The sequence below is a fragment of the Callorhinus ursinus genome, unplaced genomic scaffold (genome assembly GCF_003265705.2).
Source record: "Callorhinus ursinus isolate GAN/ISIS: 27379988/994484 unplaced genomic scaffold, GSC_fseal_2.0 scaffold21, whole genome shotgun sequence".
In the NCBI taxonomy this organism is placed as follows: Eukaryota; Metazoa; Chordata; class Mammalia; order Carnivora; family Otariidae; genus Callorhinus; species Callorhinus ursinus.
The window spans coordinates 22,358,623-22,374,070 of NW_027397083.1; the positions used below are offsets into that span (position 1 = coordinate 22,358,623).

Here is a 15,448-nt window from a genome sequence, read left to right on the forward strand (position 1 = left end):
AATTAACCTCGCATCCCCAGAGCGTCCAGTGCCGCAGTGTGGGTGGGCGTTGTGTTGGGTTTGCGGGGCAAGGGAGGGGAGGACTTTTCTTAGCGACTATAAATAAATCAGAGCAAATCTCTGGAGCCACTAAGTAATTACCTCTTTTTCAAGTTTTGAGCCTGGTTATTATATCGGGACACAGTTTTGATTTCCTAAAAGTTAGTCTGTAAATACTGGCACTTACAGAAGGGCAAAGCTGATCTCTCCTCTGAGAGGAATGCAAGAGCAGATGGAGAGACATTTTTGTCTTTCCCTCTTAAACTTGAATATAGGAAATATGGATAACTTCCACTTAGCCACTAGAATGGTTTTATTAGATAAGTTATGTTAAATGTCTAGCACATTACATGTGAGTTATCCTCTTGTATTTCAGCTATTGAGGCCTGGAATCATATGATAGTGACACTGGACCATTTATTACCTACTAAGTAACAGGTGCTGAAAAGACACTATCCACCATAATTAATGTAATCCTCACAAAAGCCTTATAAAATAGAATATAATTTTAATATCATAAAAGAAACTGAGGCCGGAACAACAAAGAATTCTCAAGACCATAAAAACCAACACCTTATGCTGAGAGAGAAAGACACCTGATACTCAAAGAGGTGAAGTAACTTTGGGAGGACTAAAACACAGTGGCCAAAATAGGAGCAGAAGCCAGTTGAACACATTCTTCAGGACACTCTCTCTTCCTCTTACCTTCTTCCTGCTGCCTGATTCAAACCTCTCAGTTCCTCCTGGAAGATGTAACATTACCGAACAGACACAGCAGAGTCTATGCTTTCCTGAATTTTGAAGGTTGGGGAGACTAACTCAATCTGTTGACGAATTCAAGTAAAGGCAGATGAAAAAGAGAAAGATGCAGTGATTTCAAGGTTTTCAAAACCTCAAACAGGTTGAGCTACTATCATGCTTTGATTTCACCTGTAGTGTATAATTTACAAAGGCAGGAAAGGGAATGTTGCTTTGAACAAGAAGACGTTCCAGTGAAGTATGACTGCATAACCATTCTGAAACGAAAAACTTTAAACTACAATTTATTAATATCTCTCATGATATTTCATAGGTTGGCTAGTCTCAGCCTGGTGGTTCTGACTAGATCTCTCTAGAATTTTCAGTGGCTAGGCCCTGAGGAGAGAGAAACTGGATTCCACTCTCAGGGAAAGGCATAGTGAAGAATGCGCAGTCTTCTTTAATGAAGGATAATGGTTTTTTCCTGAAGGAAGATGTTGAACATTCAGTAAAAGCTCAGGATGCAAGCATTGAAGAAATACTTGGTTATGAAAAATTAACTCAGTGTGAGTTTATCTTCAACTGAAAATCTAGAACAAACCTCAGAGACTATCTCCACAGAGCCTCATTTTACAGTTGCTTTATAGAAGAGGGCATTGAAACCCAAAGCAATAAATGAATTCCTGAAGGTGTTTTTGTTATGTTTTGTTCATCTGCAGTGAAAATTCTCATATAGCTCAACTCATAGGTCATTCTGGTACAGCCCAACTCATTGGATTCTAATACCACCAACCTCATAGGTGAGGATTACATTAGATCATAGATTTAAAGACCAGTTCATGGCAGAAAAGTGAAACTCAATAAATATCACGTACTATTATAATTACAACCCCTTAGGATCTGATCTTCTTTTTCAAACCCTTTTAAATCACTAATATTAGAATCAGAAATATTTTTGAAATATGAGCATTAATTCAGTTCAGGATCAGGAGGAACAGTTGAAAGAATTAAAAGTCCATGGTTCTATACTCTACACTTCCAGGCATAAGGACATCTTCAATTTCCTAGAACCTCTTCTTTGTGCTGATGTCTGATTTTCTCCAAACTCAAGTCAGCAGGAGGCAAGGATGTGTGCACTGGCGCTAGGAATGAGTTAAGAGTTTGAACCTCATTAGAAATTAATTATAAAAACAGTGATTTGGTATTTCTAACACCATGGCACCCTAACCTCTGTAGTGCAACTATGATTAAATTATCTTCTCATAAAGTTGATTACTTTTAATTAGTAATATTTTAGGCTGGACTGACAGATTGGCTAGCAGGGAATTCAAAGAACATCTTTGCTTATTTTAAAATCGTCTTTTAAGGAAGGTTGCTAGAGGAACAGCTTTTGTGAGGGGCCTAGGCAATTTCAAGCACCATCTGCTTTACAGGAAAGGCAATGCAAAGAGAAGGAAAAGCTGTATGTGTATGTGTGTGTATTCTGAAAGTGGAGAGTTTGAACAAAGACCTTTCTAAAAAATAAATCCTCCTATGATCTGATAAGAGGAAATATTTTGAATCTGACATTTCCACTGTAGAAAGTTTAGGAATGAATATTTAATATCTTCATCAGGGAAGGCTAAACTGATTTTTTTTTTTTTTACTATTTTTGGTTTCAAATTTCTTTCTTCAAATTTTAAAGATGAGAAAATACTTTATATAATGTTCAGTGAGGGAACATGATTATCATATATAAGGACCTTAACTATGTTTTGCAAAATATTAAAAAAAAAAAGACTGGAAAGAAGCACACCAAAATGTCCAAAATAACTAATTTTGCAAGTAAAGATGAAGGCTGATTTTTTTTTTAGACCTCCATATTTTTTGACATGTTCTACTTTCTACAAATGATACATACTGATTTTATATTGACTATATACATATATTTTTAAACTCCTTCACTATCATTCTACAAATCCAATTTTTCTTGTTCAGCCTTGGACCATGGCTTTCTTCGTTCTGCTTCCTTGCACAGGGCTCTGCTGCATCCGCCCTCCCACAGCTCACCACCTGTCTCCTGTCCTTCTTAGGTAATTAATTTATCAGCCCCCACGCTAACTTTTGCCTCCCAGAGAGGTAAGAAACTCTGTTTTTACATCACTGGGAGGTTTTTTTATTCCTTTGAACTCTGAAATATGACCATTCAGCTCAGCCAATTGTGAACTTCCCCATTTTGTGTTTTATCACAGGAACAGAGAGAATTCTGTCCTTACCTCTTTGGGTCTTGAATAAATGACTTAATTGAAACTGGGACTGCCAATTCTGCTTCTTTTTGCCTAAATGGAAACTGAGACAAAGAAATTCTCTTTGCAGTCATTCCCCTTCTAGAATCTAGTTATTTAAGGTATTAATGGGCAAAATGAAATAGCCAAGTCACACTGGTAATGGGTTTATTTGCAAAGAGTAAGGAAGAGAGAAGGGGAGAGAGAGCTCTCCTCGAGACATTATTATAGGGAGATCTGATCTCCTTGAGAGCAGATTAAGCGTTCCTATTTCTTCAGAACCAGTATAGTTCCTATCACATAAGATGAATGAATACTTACTAATGAATAGGTAAAGAAAGCAATTAACTTAAAATTTTAAAATGGCTTCAAGAAAAATGCTGCTTTAGTGACCTGAGCAGTTGTCTTCCTTATGCAAAACCAAAAGAAATTATATTAAATCATTTACATATTTTATATATATTTAATAGATTAACTACTTTCTTGGTTCTAGTTGCTATCCATAGTTTATTAAAGGCACAAACAAGCTCTTCAAAAAACCAAGTGCTGTGATAAATGGAAGGGTGGAGTACAATTTAACAATAGCTTCCCCAAAGCTTAGGGTTCCTGGCCACATGTGACAGTATAACAACAGGTTAGTCCTGCTGACAGCCAGGCTAGATGCTCAGAGAAGCATTCAGCAGTGAGGTTCCTAATGGATATAAGTGACTAAGAGAAAGCACTGGAGGAAAATCAGCAGCTTCTACCTAATCTGAATCTAGCCTGAGGTGGTCTTGTTACACAGTGTTTTGAAGAGACAGGGACACAAAACGATTTAAAGAACACAGCGTTAAGAGAAGGCAGATGTGTGGGACAAAGTGGAATAAACATTTTATATTTTACGTCTGCTGAAAAACTTGCCATTATTTCAAGTTGCCTGTAGAATGGAGTCCATGTTCATTGTTCTACCATTCACCGAGCCCCATGGTTGGCTCTCAGCACTTTCTAATCTTGTTTCTAAGACTCTCTTACACTCAGTTTTGGTCCTACGGTGGTTTTCTTCCTCATAAGCCTCTCTGCTTTTGCTGGTGCTGTTTTCTACATTTGGAATGCTCATCCTAAAACTCCTACCCTAGTCATGCTGGCCAAACCCCTACTCATCATGTAAGGCCCCAGAGCACTGCCATTTCTAAGATGAAGACTTCTTCTTTCCACATCCACCCACTGATAAAGCCAGTTAGATGTGAATTTAATCTCCTATAATTCCTATAGAATATGACTAACATCATTTCATGGCATTTTTATGTTCGTATTATGCATTATATATACACGCTTTTGGAAGTTAGCACAAACATTTCTCCTGTTTGTCAAAAGAGGTTATAATAATTAGACATTCAAATATAAGTCTGGTGTATTAATTACCTTTCAAAATCTGCATGCAAGACTGTGGCTTTATATTGCTCTGTGATTTTATTTATTCTAGGTAGATAATTTCATAAAGATTGGTTCTGTTCTGTTGTTTTGAGAATCTACGTCTTATTTTCTACATCTGTTCATCTTCATAAACTCTTAAACTGATACTCTGGTCATATTGACCGCTCTACCACATTTGGTGAATTTCCATGCTTTTGAGTCAACTTTTCCACGAACACTCAGCTGGAGTTCTGGGTGTGGAGGTAGTAGTTGTCTATGGCTAGTGTCTATTCTGATAGCTTGATGCTTCTACTGACTGGTGTAGGTCTGTGCTGTATGCATTGTTGGGGTGTTTGCCAGTTGGAGGTGGAAATAAAGTAGCTTCTGCAGTTACCTATTTTCTTTTCAGAGAAAATATATGAGTGGCCCCTGGGAAGCTGGAGTGACTGGTTGTGAATACACTGTGGTCTCTATTTGAACATAACCAGTCCAGCTGGAGCAAAGAATGTGTCTGCTGGCTTGGCATTCTTCCAAAGACATTAAAAATGTAAAGAAATCCTTTAGAGATGCCTGAATGGCTCAGTTGGTTAAGTGTCTGCCTTCAGCTCAGGTCATGAACCCAGGGTCCTGGGATTGAGTCTCATATCGGCTCCTTGCTTAGCAGGGAGCCTGCTTCTCCCTCTGCCTGCCGCTCCCCCTGCTTGTACTCTCTCTCTCTCTCTCTGACAAATAAATAAATAAAGTCTTAAAAAAATAAATCCTTTAAAAAGATAGTGTGCATGAATATTTATTTCCTGGTATGTTGTTTATTAGTAACAAATTGCAAAAGAATATTTCAGTGTAAGACCCATTTTTACAAAAAAATATATGCATAGATAGATCTATGGTAATGAAATTCAAAACATATCAAAGCCTACATAAAGAAGATATGAGTGAAGTAATCTTTTCTCATTTTGCTCACTAATATTTTAACCTTATTTTCCATTTATTCCTGGAGTGACACAATGTTCTGGGTTGCTTTTTGTTGCAGTGTAACTATTAATAGCTCAAACTTTAAAATGTGTCCTGTTTTGGACAGTAAGTCAAGCAGTCACTTTAACCACCAAATACATATTACTTATGTTAGAAAAATAAGTGTAAAAAGGTACAAAATGATAAAAAGTATTTAAAAATAATCTGGGTAGAAAATGTATTATGCCATTTTAATCCAATAGTAGCACAGATTTAAAATTGAAAAAGAAAATCAGCACTTGGCTATCGAGGCCTCCTCTTTAACTTAGCAGAGAAATGTGGAAGGAATGACATTACTTTGGGAGTCTAGAGCTTATATACTGATCCTGGTGCATAAAGTGGCATGCTGTCTAGCAGTGTGCAAACCACTCTGCCTTCTTGGTGCGAGGTGTCCTATCTGTAAGGAGGTTGATGGATTAGATGCTTCCTAACTTCTATTCTGCCCCTCATATTCTAGGTTTCTTGTCAGTTGAAAGAGAATTTCTGCTCTGACTTCAGAAATACAATCCTTATGGCTGGTTTGACCAGGATTATTCCTCTTTTGACTCTGAAGGAAAATAGTGGAAATGGTACAGAAAACCTACAAATATAAACTTTGTGGCAATACGAACTTGAGTAGGGTCTGAAATTAAACACTGATATGATGAAGAGACAGTTTGCCAAAATAAAAGCTGTAGGATGAAAAGATTATTGAATTAATTATTTAATGCGACACCTTTGAATTTACTTAAAAAATAAATATTGGCAATTTGAAAACATTTATGTATCAATAATCAATGTGTCAGTTATAGCCCTTGTATTCATTACAGTAGATCTAAATAATTTATGTTAGCATCGCTGAGTAGATGATCACATAATGTTACTGTGAAGAATTTACAGTAACTCATACTTTATATCAAATAAAGTTCCTCTTCCTCCCTTCCTATAATTTCTACAAATAATAAGAGAAAGCTACATATTTTTTCAGTACATTTAACAAATATATACTGGAATCTATGTGCCAAATTCAGCCAGGATATATATTTTTAGGCTTTGCAAGCTTTATACCAGAAGAACAGTGCATTTTTATAATTTCTTTAAGAATAGATAGCAAATGGTTATATAATCCCTAAATATTTGAAGTTCTAAGTATTCCACATTTGTGGTGTTTTATGGTAAAACAGTGGTTAAACATTTAAAACAAACAAACAAACAAAAAAACTATAGCATCACATTTTATACAATAAAACCAAGAATTTTCTTACAGTCCCTTGCAGGAAAGTTTGCATGTTAACTCTAGTGACTATATTTTCCAGTCTTCAAATTAGGTTTTGTCACCAAGGAATCAGTAAAATATTGACTTAGGAAAACCAAAAAGAGACTGATCACACTTTTTAATCTGCAATGCTAGAAGCTAGAATAGCTTCTTCAGGTTGATGATATAAATGACTTCATCCCAGAATCACATACCTCTACACAAGATATAATTATTCTCAAGTCTAGGAAGAAATTTGAGGATTTGCAATAATTTGAGGAATATATAACTTACATAGTCTGTTTGATTAAACACTTATGGGTTCTACTTAAAAAAAAAATGTTGACTTAGAAAAAAGACCTCAAAGAGAAAAATAAAATTTAATAGTATCAAATCTTTATTTACTTAATTAAATTCAAATGGACAATAATACATTCTCCAGGGATACTTAATATAAGAATTGTAAAAGGTTATTGAAAAGAAAACACTATGAAATAAATTCTAATTATTAATTTCAATAAATCCAGGTATTTGGGAGTTCTGGAAGTAAGAATGTTACAGAAGTCTAAGGAGGGGAGAATTAGAAAGGAAAAGTAGGAGGTGAAAATAGTCTCAAGATCATCTTTTATTGGGGAGGGGATCAACAAAAGGCAAATGAGAAGCATATATGTTAATAGACAAATAATTTGGTTTAACTGATTTGATTATGAGAACAAGGAAAATAAAAAGTAATATTTAATGAAAAGGGAAAGAATGATGAGTTGGCCACGGGGAAAACAAATGAAATGTATTACACCTTGATCAAACCAGGAAAAATAAGGAAAAGGAAAATGTGGACTCAACAATCAACATAAATTATAGGTTTAAAGCAAAATGGAATGGAAATCAAGTTATCGGCCAATATTCCAAATATAAGCACTCCTTTTTCACCACAAAAGACAGTGACTTAAACTGGATTAAAGTCAAGATAAGTACTCTATAAGAAATAAATATTTAATGCAAAGTAATAAAGGGTGGTCATAGTGATTCCAGGTAAATGCAAATAAGTAAGCAAGTCTAGCAATATTGATATCAGTCATGATGGAATTTCACATTAGAAGGACTAAAATGTTAAAGAGACACATTACCTAAAGATAAAGGTATAATTGGTAAATAACATATAAGTCATATATTTTACACACCAAACTGTACAACCTTTAATACAAAAGCAAAATAATTAGATGATAGAATCAACAAAATTGCAATTGTAATGGAAGACAATATATACTTCTCAAAAAATTTAAACAGTATAATGGACCAAATAACAAATAAAGATCTAGACTGACTTACTACAATCAATGAACTTCATTTAACAGAAGTTTATAAGGTCATCATACATTATCTTTGTACTTTGCTGACATTCACAAAAATCGATCATGTGCTTTGTTATGTGCCTTTTGTGTCAACTTCACTAAACTACAGCTATGTTCTCCAGAATTGCCTTCCCAATACGGTTCCAGGTTAAAGCTGATCAAAAAGACATTTGTGCAAGACTAGTAAACTTAAAGGAAAGCAGTAGCCACTGCACTCTGAAGGTCACTGTGCTTTCAAGCAATGAGAAAATGACACAGGTGCAGACAGAGTCTAGCTAGCCCCAGTTTTTCCCAGGACCATGTCCAGTTCTTTTTTTTTTTCTCTATGGAATTGCCATGCCACCAGCAGGTGTAGAAGCTATAGTCTTTCCAGAGGGGGCTCCACCAACGCTCCATCATGGTCCCACTCCAGATTCCCTGACAAACTCTGATTCCTTTGTCATACCAAGTGCTTCAGGAGAGCTGGTTAGTGGCTTTTCTCTGATTCTCCAACATCCCTTTTTGGACTCTTCTCCAAAAACTCCAATAATTGAGTAAATTCTCATTCCTATAATAAATCCCTATTCCATAATACTTAAAGTATATCTCATTCTGCTTTGCTGATTGAACTCTCATTAATAAAAAGAACAAAAAGAAGGAAGAGTAAAGCAAAACAGAAAAAAAAATAAGGCAGAGTATTTACAGACCACATTGTAAGATTATAATCTAAAAAAAATTAAAATGAAAAAAATTTTCTCTGGTAGTCAGGGAACTATATAAGTTAAAATAGTAAGGTATATTTTTAAGCTCTTCACATTAGCAAAAATGGAAAGGAGCTATGCTATCTATTTTTATAGGGAATGTTGGGAAAAGCATTCTTTCATATATTGCTTTGGAATTGTGAAGCGTTACAGCCTATTTTAACCAATAATCCATCTCTTAGAAGTCTATCCCATTCAAACAAAGCAGCCATAAATAATGACCCACATGTCAGGGTGCTTATTGCATCATTGGTCTTGGTAGCAAAACACTGGAACAAAGCTCATACCCAGCAATATGGTAAATTATGGTTTCTCCTACTAGGGCATCTATCTGATTAGTTGGACAGGGAGAAAATATATAGAAAGCAACGTACTGGGCTGTTAATATGGGTAAGTAGGTTAATACAACTGGATGGAAGAAGAGAAGGAGAGAAGGAAACCAAAAAAGGGAAAAAGAAAAACAACTATACATTCAAAAGCATGTGAATAACCACATGTATGCATTTATGTAAAGTTACGTATATGTATGGGTAAAACAAAATTAAACATTAAGGACATTCTCATCATCTGGCCCAAACTAATTTATCTACCAGATTTCTCTGGACTTCCTAGGACAAACTCTGTTTGGGTCAGAATATATTCCTTGATCTGCCTCACAAAAACAGCCCAAAATACTTCTCTTTGTTTCCTCTTTGGGGAATGCTCTCCATCTGCTGTTCATCATCCAAGTTTTCCCAGGCCCAGTTGATGCGCCACCTCTTCCTTGAATATACCAGCCCACATGAAGTCTCTTCTGAACTTGTTCATCTTTACCAAATAATTTAGCACTTAATTATATAGAATCATGAATTGTTCTGATTCTTTTGTGCCAGTTAGTCATGTCCCTAATGATTAGTCTTCTCAGGTTTCTATTTCTCTTAACAGATACATCACCAAATTGTACCTTTAGTGTAATGACTTATGCTTAGCATAATGCTTGGTATTTGGTTTCCAAACAGGGAGATGGTTGGGAAAGTATGCAGCCTTGACCTCAGAAGATCTCAGTTAAAATCTGTGCTCTGTTACTTCCTAAAATCTGTGCCCGAGTATATTTTGTTTCTCTTAGCCTTAGTTCTGGTGTCTATAAGATAGGTCTCTGATACTTAATGTAGAAAACAGTCTGGATTATGGAAAGAGTTCTGAATTTAGAGTCAGCTAATCTGGCTTTGAGTCTGGACACTATAATGGTTTTATCTCAGAGAGCACTTAGCAATTATTGACTTGTGTCCCTGCATCCATGCGATTTTGGTCTGTCAATAGCTATGACACTTGTAACCAGTACTAATGCCACCACAATTTATTTCCCCAACTGGTATGAAAGGAATCTTTACTAATGATTACACTGGATGAATAACAGCTATAAATAAGGACTGTCTCTGGCAAACCAGAAACTACGGTGACCCCATCTAGAATAAATACTTGAACCATAGGTCCCTCATCCCTCATTTGTTAGTAGCAGGAGATAATTTTATTCTCTATTCACCCTTTCTGTTCTCACCCCTGCCCCTAGTAGAGATGATAGGCCTTTAGTAAACAGCATAGAGAGACAAAATATTGGTGTAACTCATCAGCCACTTGATGAAGGACAGGCAATATTAACAGGGCTAAGTTTTGTTTATCTTGTCCCTTCTCAAAATTCTGAAGCTTATAGAGCAGAGATTTCGGGTTTATTAACAAGAGACAAATCCAGCTTTGGGGTCCTTTTATTAGGCTTACCTAGAATTTTTTTAAGGATTTAAAGGCATTGCCAACATTCTAAATTGAGATATTTATATAAATATTTGGATTTGTAACTTGGAAAAATTGGGGGATCTATTAAAACTGAAACTTGGTTATCACTTGTTAAAGGTCAAGTGGAACTGAAAAGTCAGTGCCTCCTCTCTAATTCTCCAATTTATCACACTTTTCCTGAAGTTGAGATTTAGTTCCATTTCCAATTCCTTTTGGGATATTGTGGACTGCCTGCCTAACTCATCCACTTGTCCTTTCGAGGCCCTAAAAGGGGGGACATTCTGAGCTTCGTATGAACCTTGTTCCAACAACTTGCAACAAACTCTTTCAGAGAGTTTGCTTCAGCCGGGAGCAAAGAGGAAACACAGAGAGCTAGAAAAACTCAAATTTTGGGAAGGAAAAGAATGAGGACTAGAAAAAGAGTGGACTCTGGCTATTTTTATGGACTGATGAGATTGGAAGTAATATAAAATACAGAGATTTTTATAGACTGATTAACTAGATGGACTGCTCATCATCTGAATAATCTGAATACCACAGGTAGGTATGATCATCACAGCTGTTTTTTTTTTCCTTTTCTTTTTCTTTTTTTCAAATAACAAACTTACAAACCTGCCTAGAATTTATAAAAAAGGATACAAAGATTACATATAAGGGCGCCTGGGTGGCTCAGTCATTAAGCGTCTGCCTTCGGCTCAGGTCATGATCCCAGGGTCCCGGGATTGAGCCCCACATCGGGCTCCCTGCTCCATAGGAAGCCTGCTTCTCCCTCTCCCACTCCCCCTGCTTGTGTTCCCTCTCTGGCTGTGTCTCTCTCTGTCAAATAAATAAATAAAATCTTAAAGAAAAAGATTACATATAAAATAAAAGTTAACACTTATTTAACTTGTAAAACCATTGGGATTAAAACCAGTAATAAGTGGATATGACTTATAAATAGCTATACAGTGTTAAATAGCTTGATGATGATGATGATGGGTCTGTACTTATAAAGCACGATTTTTTTGTTTAGGAGGTTATTAGAATACCCAAATAAAGTGTTTATTTTTTGCTTCTTATTATATTCACTGAACACCTTTTATTAAAAATGGAGAAAAAACTCACTAAATTATTACTAATATAACTTGAATTGGTTTATCACTTACTTAACTTATTTCTTGTGTTCCCTGATTCCTGAATCATGGAGTTCTAAAGAAAAGAAGAGCCCAAATCTTTGAGCACCAGGTGGGTTTGCAGCAAGGGCCACTGGAAGGTGGAGACACTAACATAGAGAAGTAGACAAAAACAAAAAGGAAGAAGGGAAGATCGCCAACTTACCATTCTCACTTATCATACTAAGGGGTCACCTCATATTGCTGCACGGTATTTCTGAAAATCCATTTTTGGCAACAGGAATTTTGTATGCTGCCTCACTTACAATAATAATAGCACTAATAAACAGAATAACAGCAACTAACACTGAATGGGAGCTTAGTATGCTAAGCACTTATCGTAATCCTCATACTAGACTTCTGAGGTCAGTAATATCTCAAATTTATAAATGGGGAAATTGAGGAACAGAGGAATTAAGGAATATACTCAAAATCCTGCAGCTAGGGAAATGCATGACTAAGATTTGAAAAAAAAAAAAGTAACATGACTCTAAAGCTCATGTAGTTGACTGCCATGCTATATTAGTGCAATAATCATCTCCTAAGCCATCTTATAAGAGGGGACAAATGACCTGCTAGTGAGTTACTTCCATTTCAAGGCATAACTCAAATGCTACTCTGTTGATCAGCCCTTATGGAATTTGCCGCATTGAAATTAAACTTTCGACTGAGGACCCGCAAATTGTATTTCTATCTCTTTATGGACAGGCAGATGTTGCTTTTTATTATTAACATTTATATATCCTTCTCCTGTTGAAGTTTTTATGTTCAGAAGAGATCCTTTGCAGTCATGTTCTCTTTCTCTAAATCTCTTTCTTACATACTTCCTTTTCATTATATTATGAAATACCTTATGATCATATTTTATTTTATGTAAAAAAGCTTATATTTATATAGCATTTTACAAGTGATTTTACAACTCAATTCTTTCAGTACTCACACAAAAATCCAAGTTTGTGAAATGTGTATTATCACCTTCATTTTCTTCATTAAAAATATGATTACTTGCCAAGGTCACACTGCTACTATATGCCCCAGTCTGATTTGGTTCTTCTAATTCTGAATCTAATGTTCTTTTCCATTTTCTTCATGTACTTTTGCACCTACCTCAGTGTCTGTTGCAAAGGATACCCACTGAAATATTGTGATGAATGAATGAATGAGTACATGTCCTAATAAAGGAAGGTCACTCCAGTGTGTGTGTGTGTGTGTGTGTGTGTGTGTGTGTGTGTGTATATATATATATATATTTTTTTTTACAGAAGTTCTAGCTTTCTCTTTTTATTTTCAGAATAGAAGGGGTAGGTACTAAGATTGCACTTTTCTAGGATGTTATTTTAGAATAAAATGATAAATAGGAGCAACAATTTCTGGTTTGTAACAATGAAGATTAAATTACATTCTCCATCAATAATTTGGAATTAATTTGAGACAGAATTTCCTAAGAAAATGGAAGTAAACTATATTCCTTTGATATTTAATCATCTACCATGTCCAGGAGAATAAGAGCTGTGTTCAGAGGGAAGCTTTTAATACATTAAGGGGAACATCTGGACCTTTATCCCAGAAGAATTATATGAATCTCCCCACAATTACTAATCTGGCTTTAAGATGGGAACACTATCAGTCTTCAGTGTGGGAGGCAATTAGTGCTTGGCTTTATACTAGGGAATCATATGTGTGTATACACACACACACACACACACACACACAAACATACACAGTAGTCATGGACTTGGCTAATGATTATGTTTAGAACACATATAACAAAAGCAGAGACTGCTATCTAAGGATCTCAGATTAATGTTACAATTCACGTCAGAGAAATTATAAACTATTAATACCACTTTCTTAAGGACACATTACTGTATAGTTCATTTCATCAGCAATATTTTTGAGAACCTACCATTTAATCAAGTACTGTTCTAGGCACTGAGGGTAGTGATCAGTGCCTAGAAAAACAGAAAATTTGGAGAAACAGAAAAAGAAAATTTTTTTCTCCAATGTATGTACACTTTGAAAAAAACAAAAGATAGTATATCAGATAAGTCCTGTGAAGAAAAATAAGTACCCTGGGGTGGGACAGAGGCATGCAATTTTAAGTATGATGGCCATCGAAGGCCTACTCAGCACTCCACTGAGGGAGTGATGTTTGCACAAAGTCCTGAAGGAGGTGAGGCAATAAGCCATGGGCATGTCTGGGGCATTAGTGTTCCAGACAGAAGCTGCAACAATACAATAGCCCAGAGGTGGGAGGAACCACAAGGAGGCCCTCTGCCCTATGAGATCATCAGTAGGAGCTGAAATCAGGGGTGGTAACTGGGAATGGCAGCTCATTTTAAGTAAGTCTGTATGAGATAAAAGCCTTTGGAGGTTTTTGAGCAGAGGAGTTGTATAATCTGATTTAACTTGTAAAATAATTGTTGTTATTGACAGCTGCTCTGTCAAGAAGAGAATGTGTGAGGGGTGGGAGGGGGTAGTCAAGACTATGGTGGACACTAGTTAGAAGGTATTTCAATTTTCTGGGGAGGGGGAAGGTGACAGTGTTTTAGACCAGAGTAGTAACAGTGAAGGCGATAAGAAACAGTTGGGTTATGCATAGATTTTGAACACAGGATGAGTTAACTAACCTATATGGAAAGTAAGAACTATCAAGGAGTCTATAAGGCGTTTGGCCAGAGTAACTGGAACAATGGAATTGCAATAGTCTCGTGATGCAAACAAACAAATGCAACATAAAACCTACCTTGTTCGCGAAATTTTAAGTACATAGTGCAGTGCTGTTAACTATACCATAACTGTATCTCCAGAACTTAATCAACTTGCATAACTGAAGTTTTGTACCCTTTTGACCCTTTGTACCCTTTCTGTTTTTGTTTCCCCCCACCCCCCAGCCCCTGGTCACCACCATTCCCTTGCCACAAAAGAAAAAAAATAAGGGGAGAGGAAGATCATTTTGGAGGTGGCGGGTATGTTTACGGCATTGGTGCTGGTGATGTATATGTGTATATATACGGGTGTATGCTTATCTCCAAATTCATCAAGTTTATACGTTAAGTGCAACTTTTGTACGTCAATCATACCTTAATAATGCGGTTTGAAACAAAACAAGCTAAATGCGACAAAATTTGCCTCTTACTCCCAAGAAAAAATAAACTAGTGAATACCCTGACTTGACACTAAGGAATATACAAAAATGGGTACAATGTACAGAGGATTGTTTCCATGGGGCTTCAGAAAGGAGGCAAGAGATCTTCCCTGATAGGTCTGGTTTGTGCTCACCTGGCTCTGGAGTGGGTAGGCCTTGGAGGCCTAGGCCTTGCTAACAAGGAAACAGGTTAGCCCCAGGATGTCAATTTCTTGATTAGAAATGGAAACTCTGGGGCCCTGGGCGGCTCAAGTGGTTAAGTGTCTGCCTTTGGGTCAGGCCATGGTCTCGTCTCAGGGTCCTGGGATAGAGCCCCATGTCGGGCTCCCTGCTTAGCAGGGAGTCTGCTTCTCCTTCTCCCTCTGCCCTCCCCCCTCTCGTGTGCTTGCTTTCTCCCTCAAATAAATAAATAAAATTTTAAAAAGAAATGGAAAGTCTATGAAATTTGCATATACCAGGACAGAAAGGACACATCATTTAATATTACAGGTGAATCTAAGTATGACAAATTACTCACTTGTGATAAAAATAAGAACTTGGAATTGTGGATTTTTTAAAAAAAAAATCCACTTAGAGTTGCCTAGTAAATTATCCTTCTCCTCTTTAGTC

General features: G+C 36.3%; 1 protein-coding gene across 1 annotated transcript in view; it reads right to left on the reverse strand.

Annotated features, from left to right (window-relative positions):
• ANO3 (anoctamin 3) overlaps positions 1 to 15,448 on the reverse strand; it is a 440,613-nt gene that overhangs the window by 284,848 nt on the left and 140,317 nt on the right. The gene's annotated exons all lie outside the window — the stretch shown is intronic.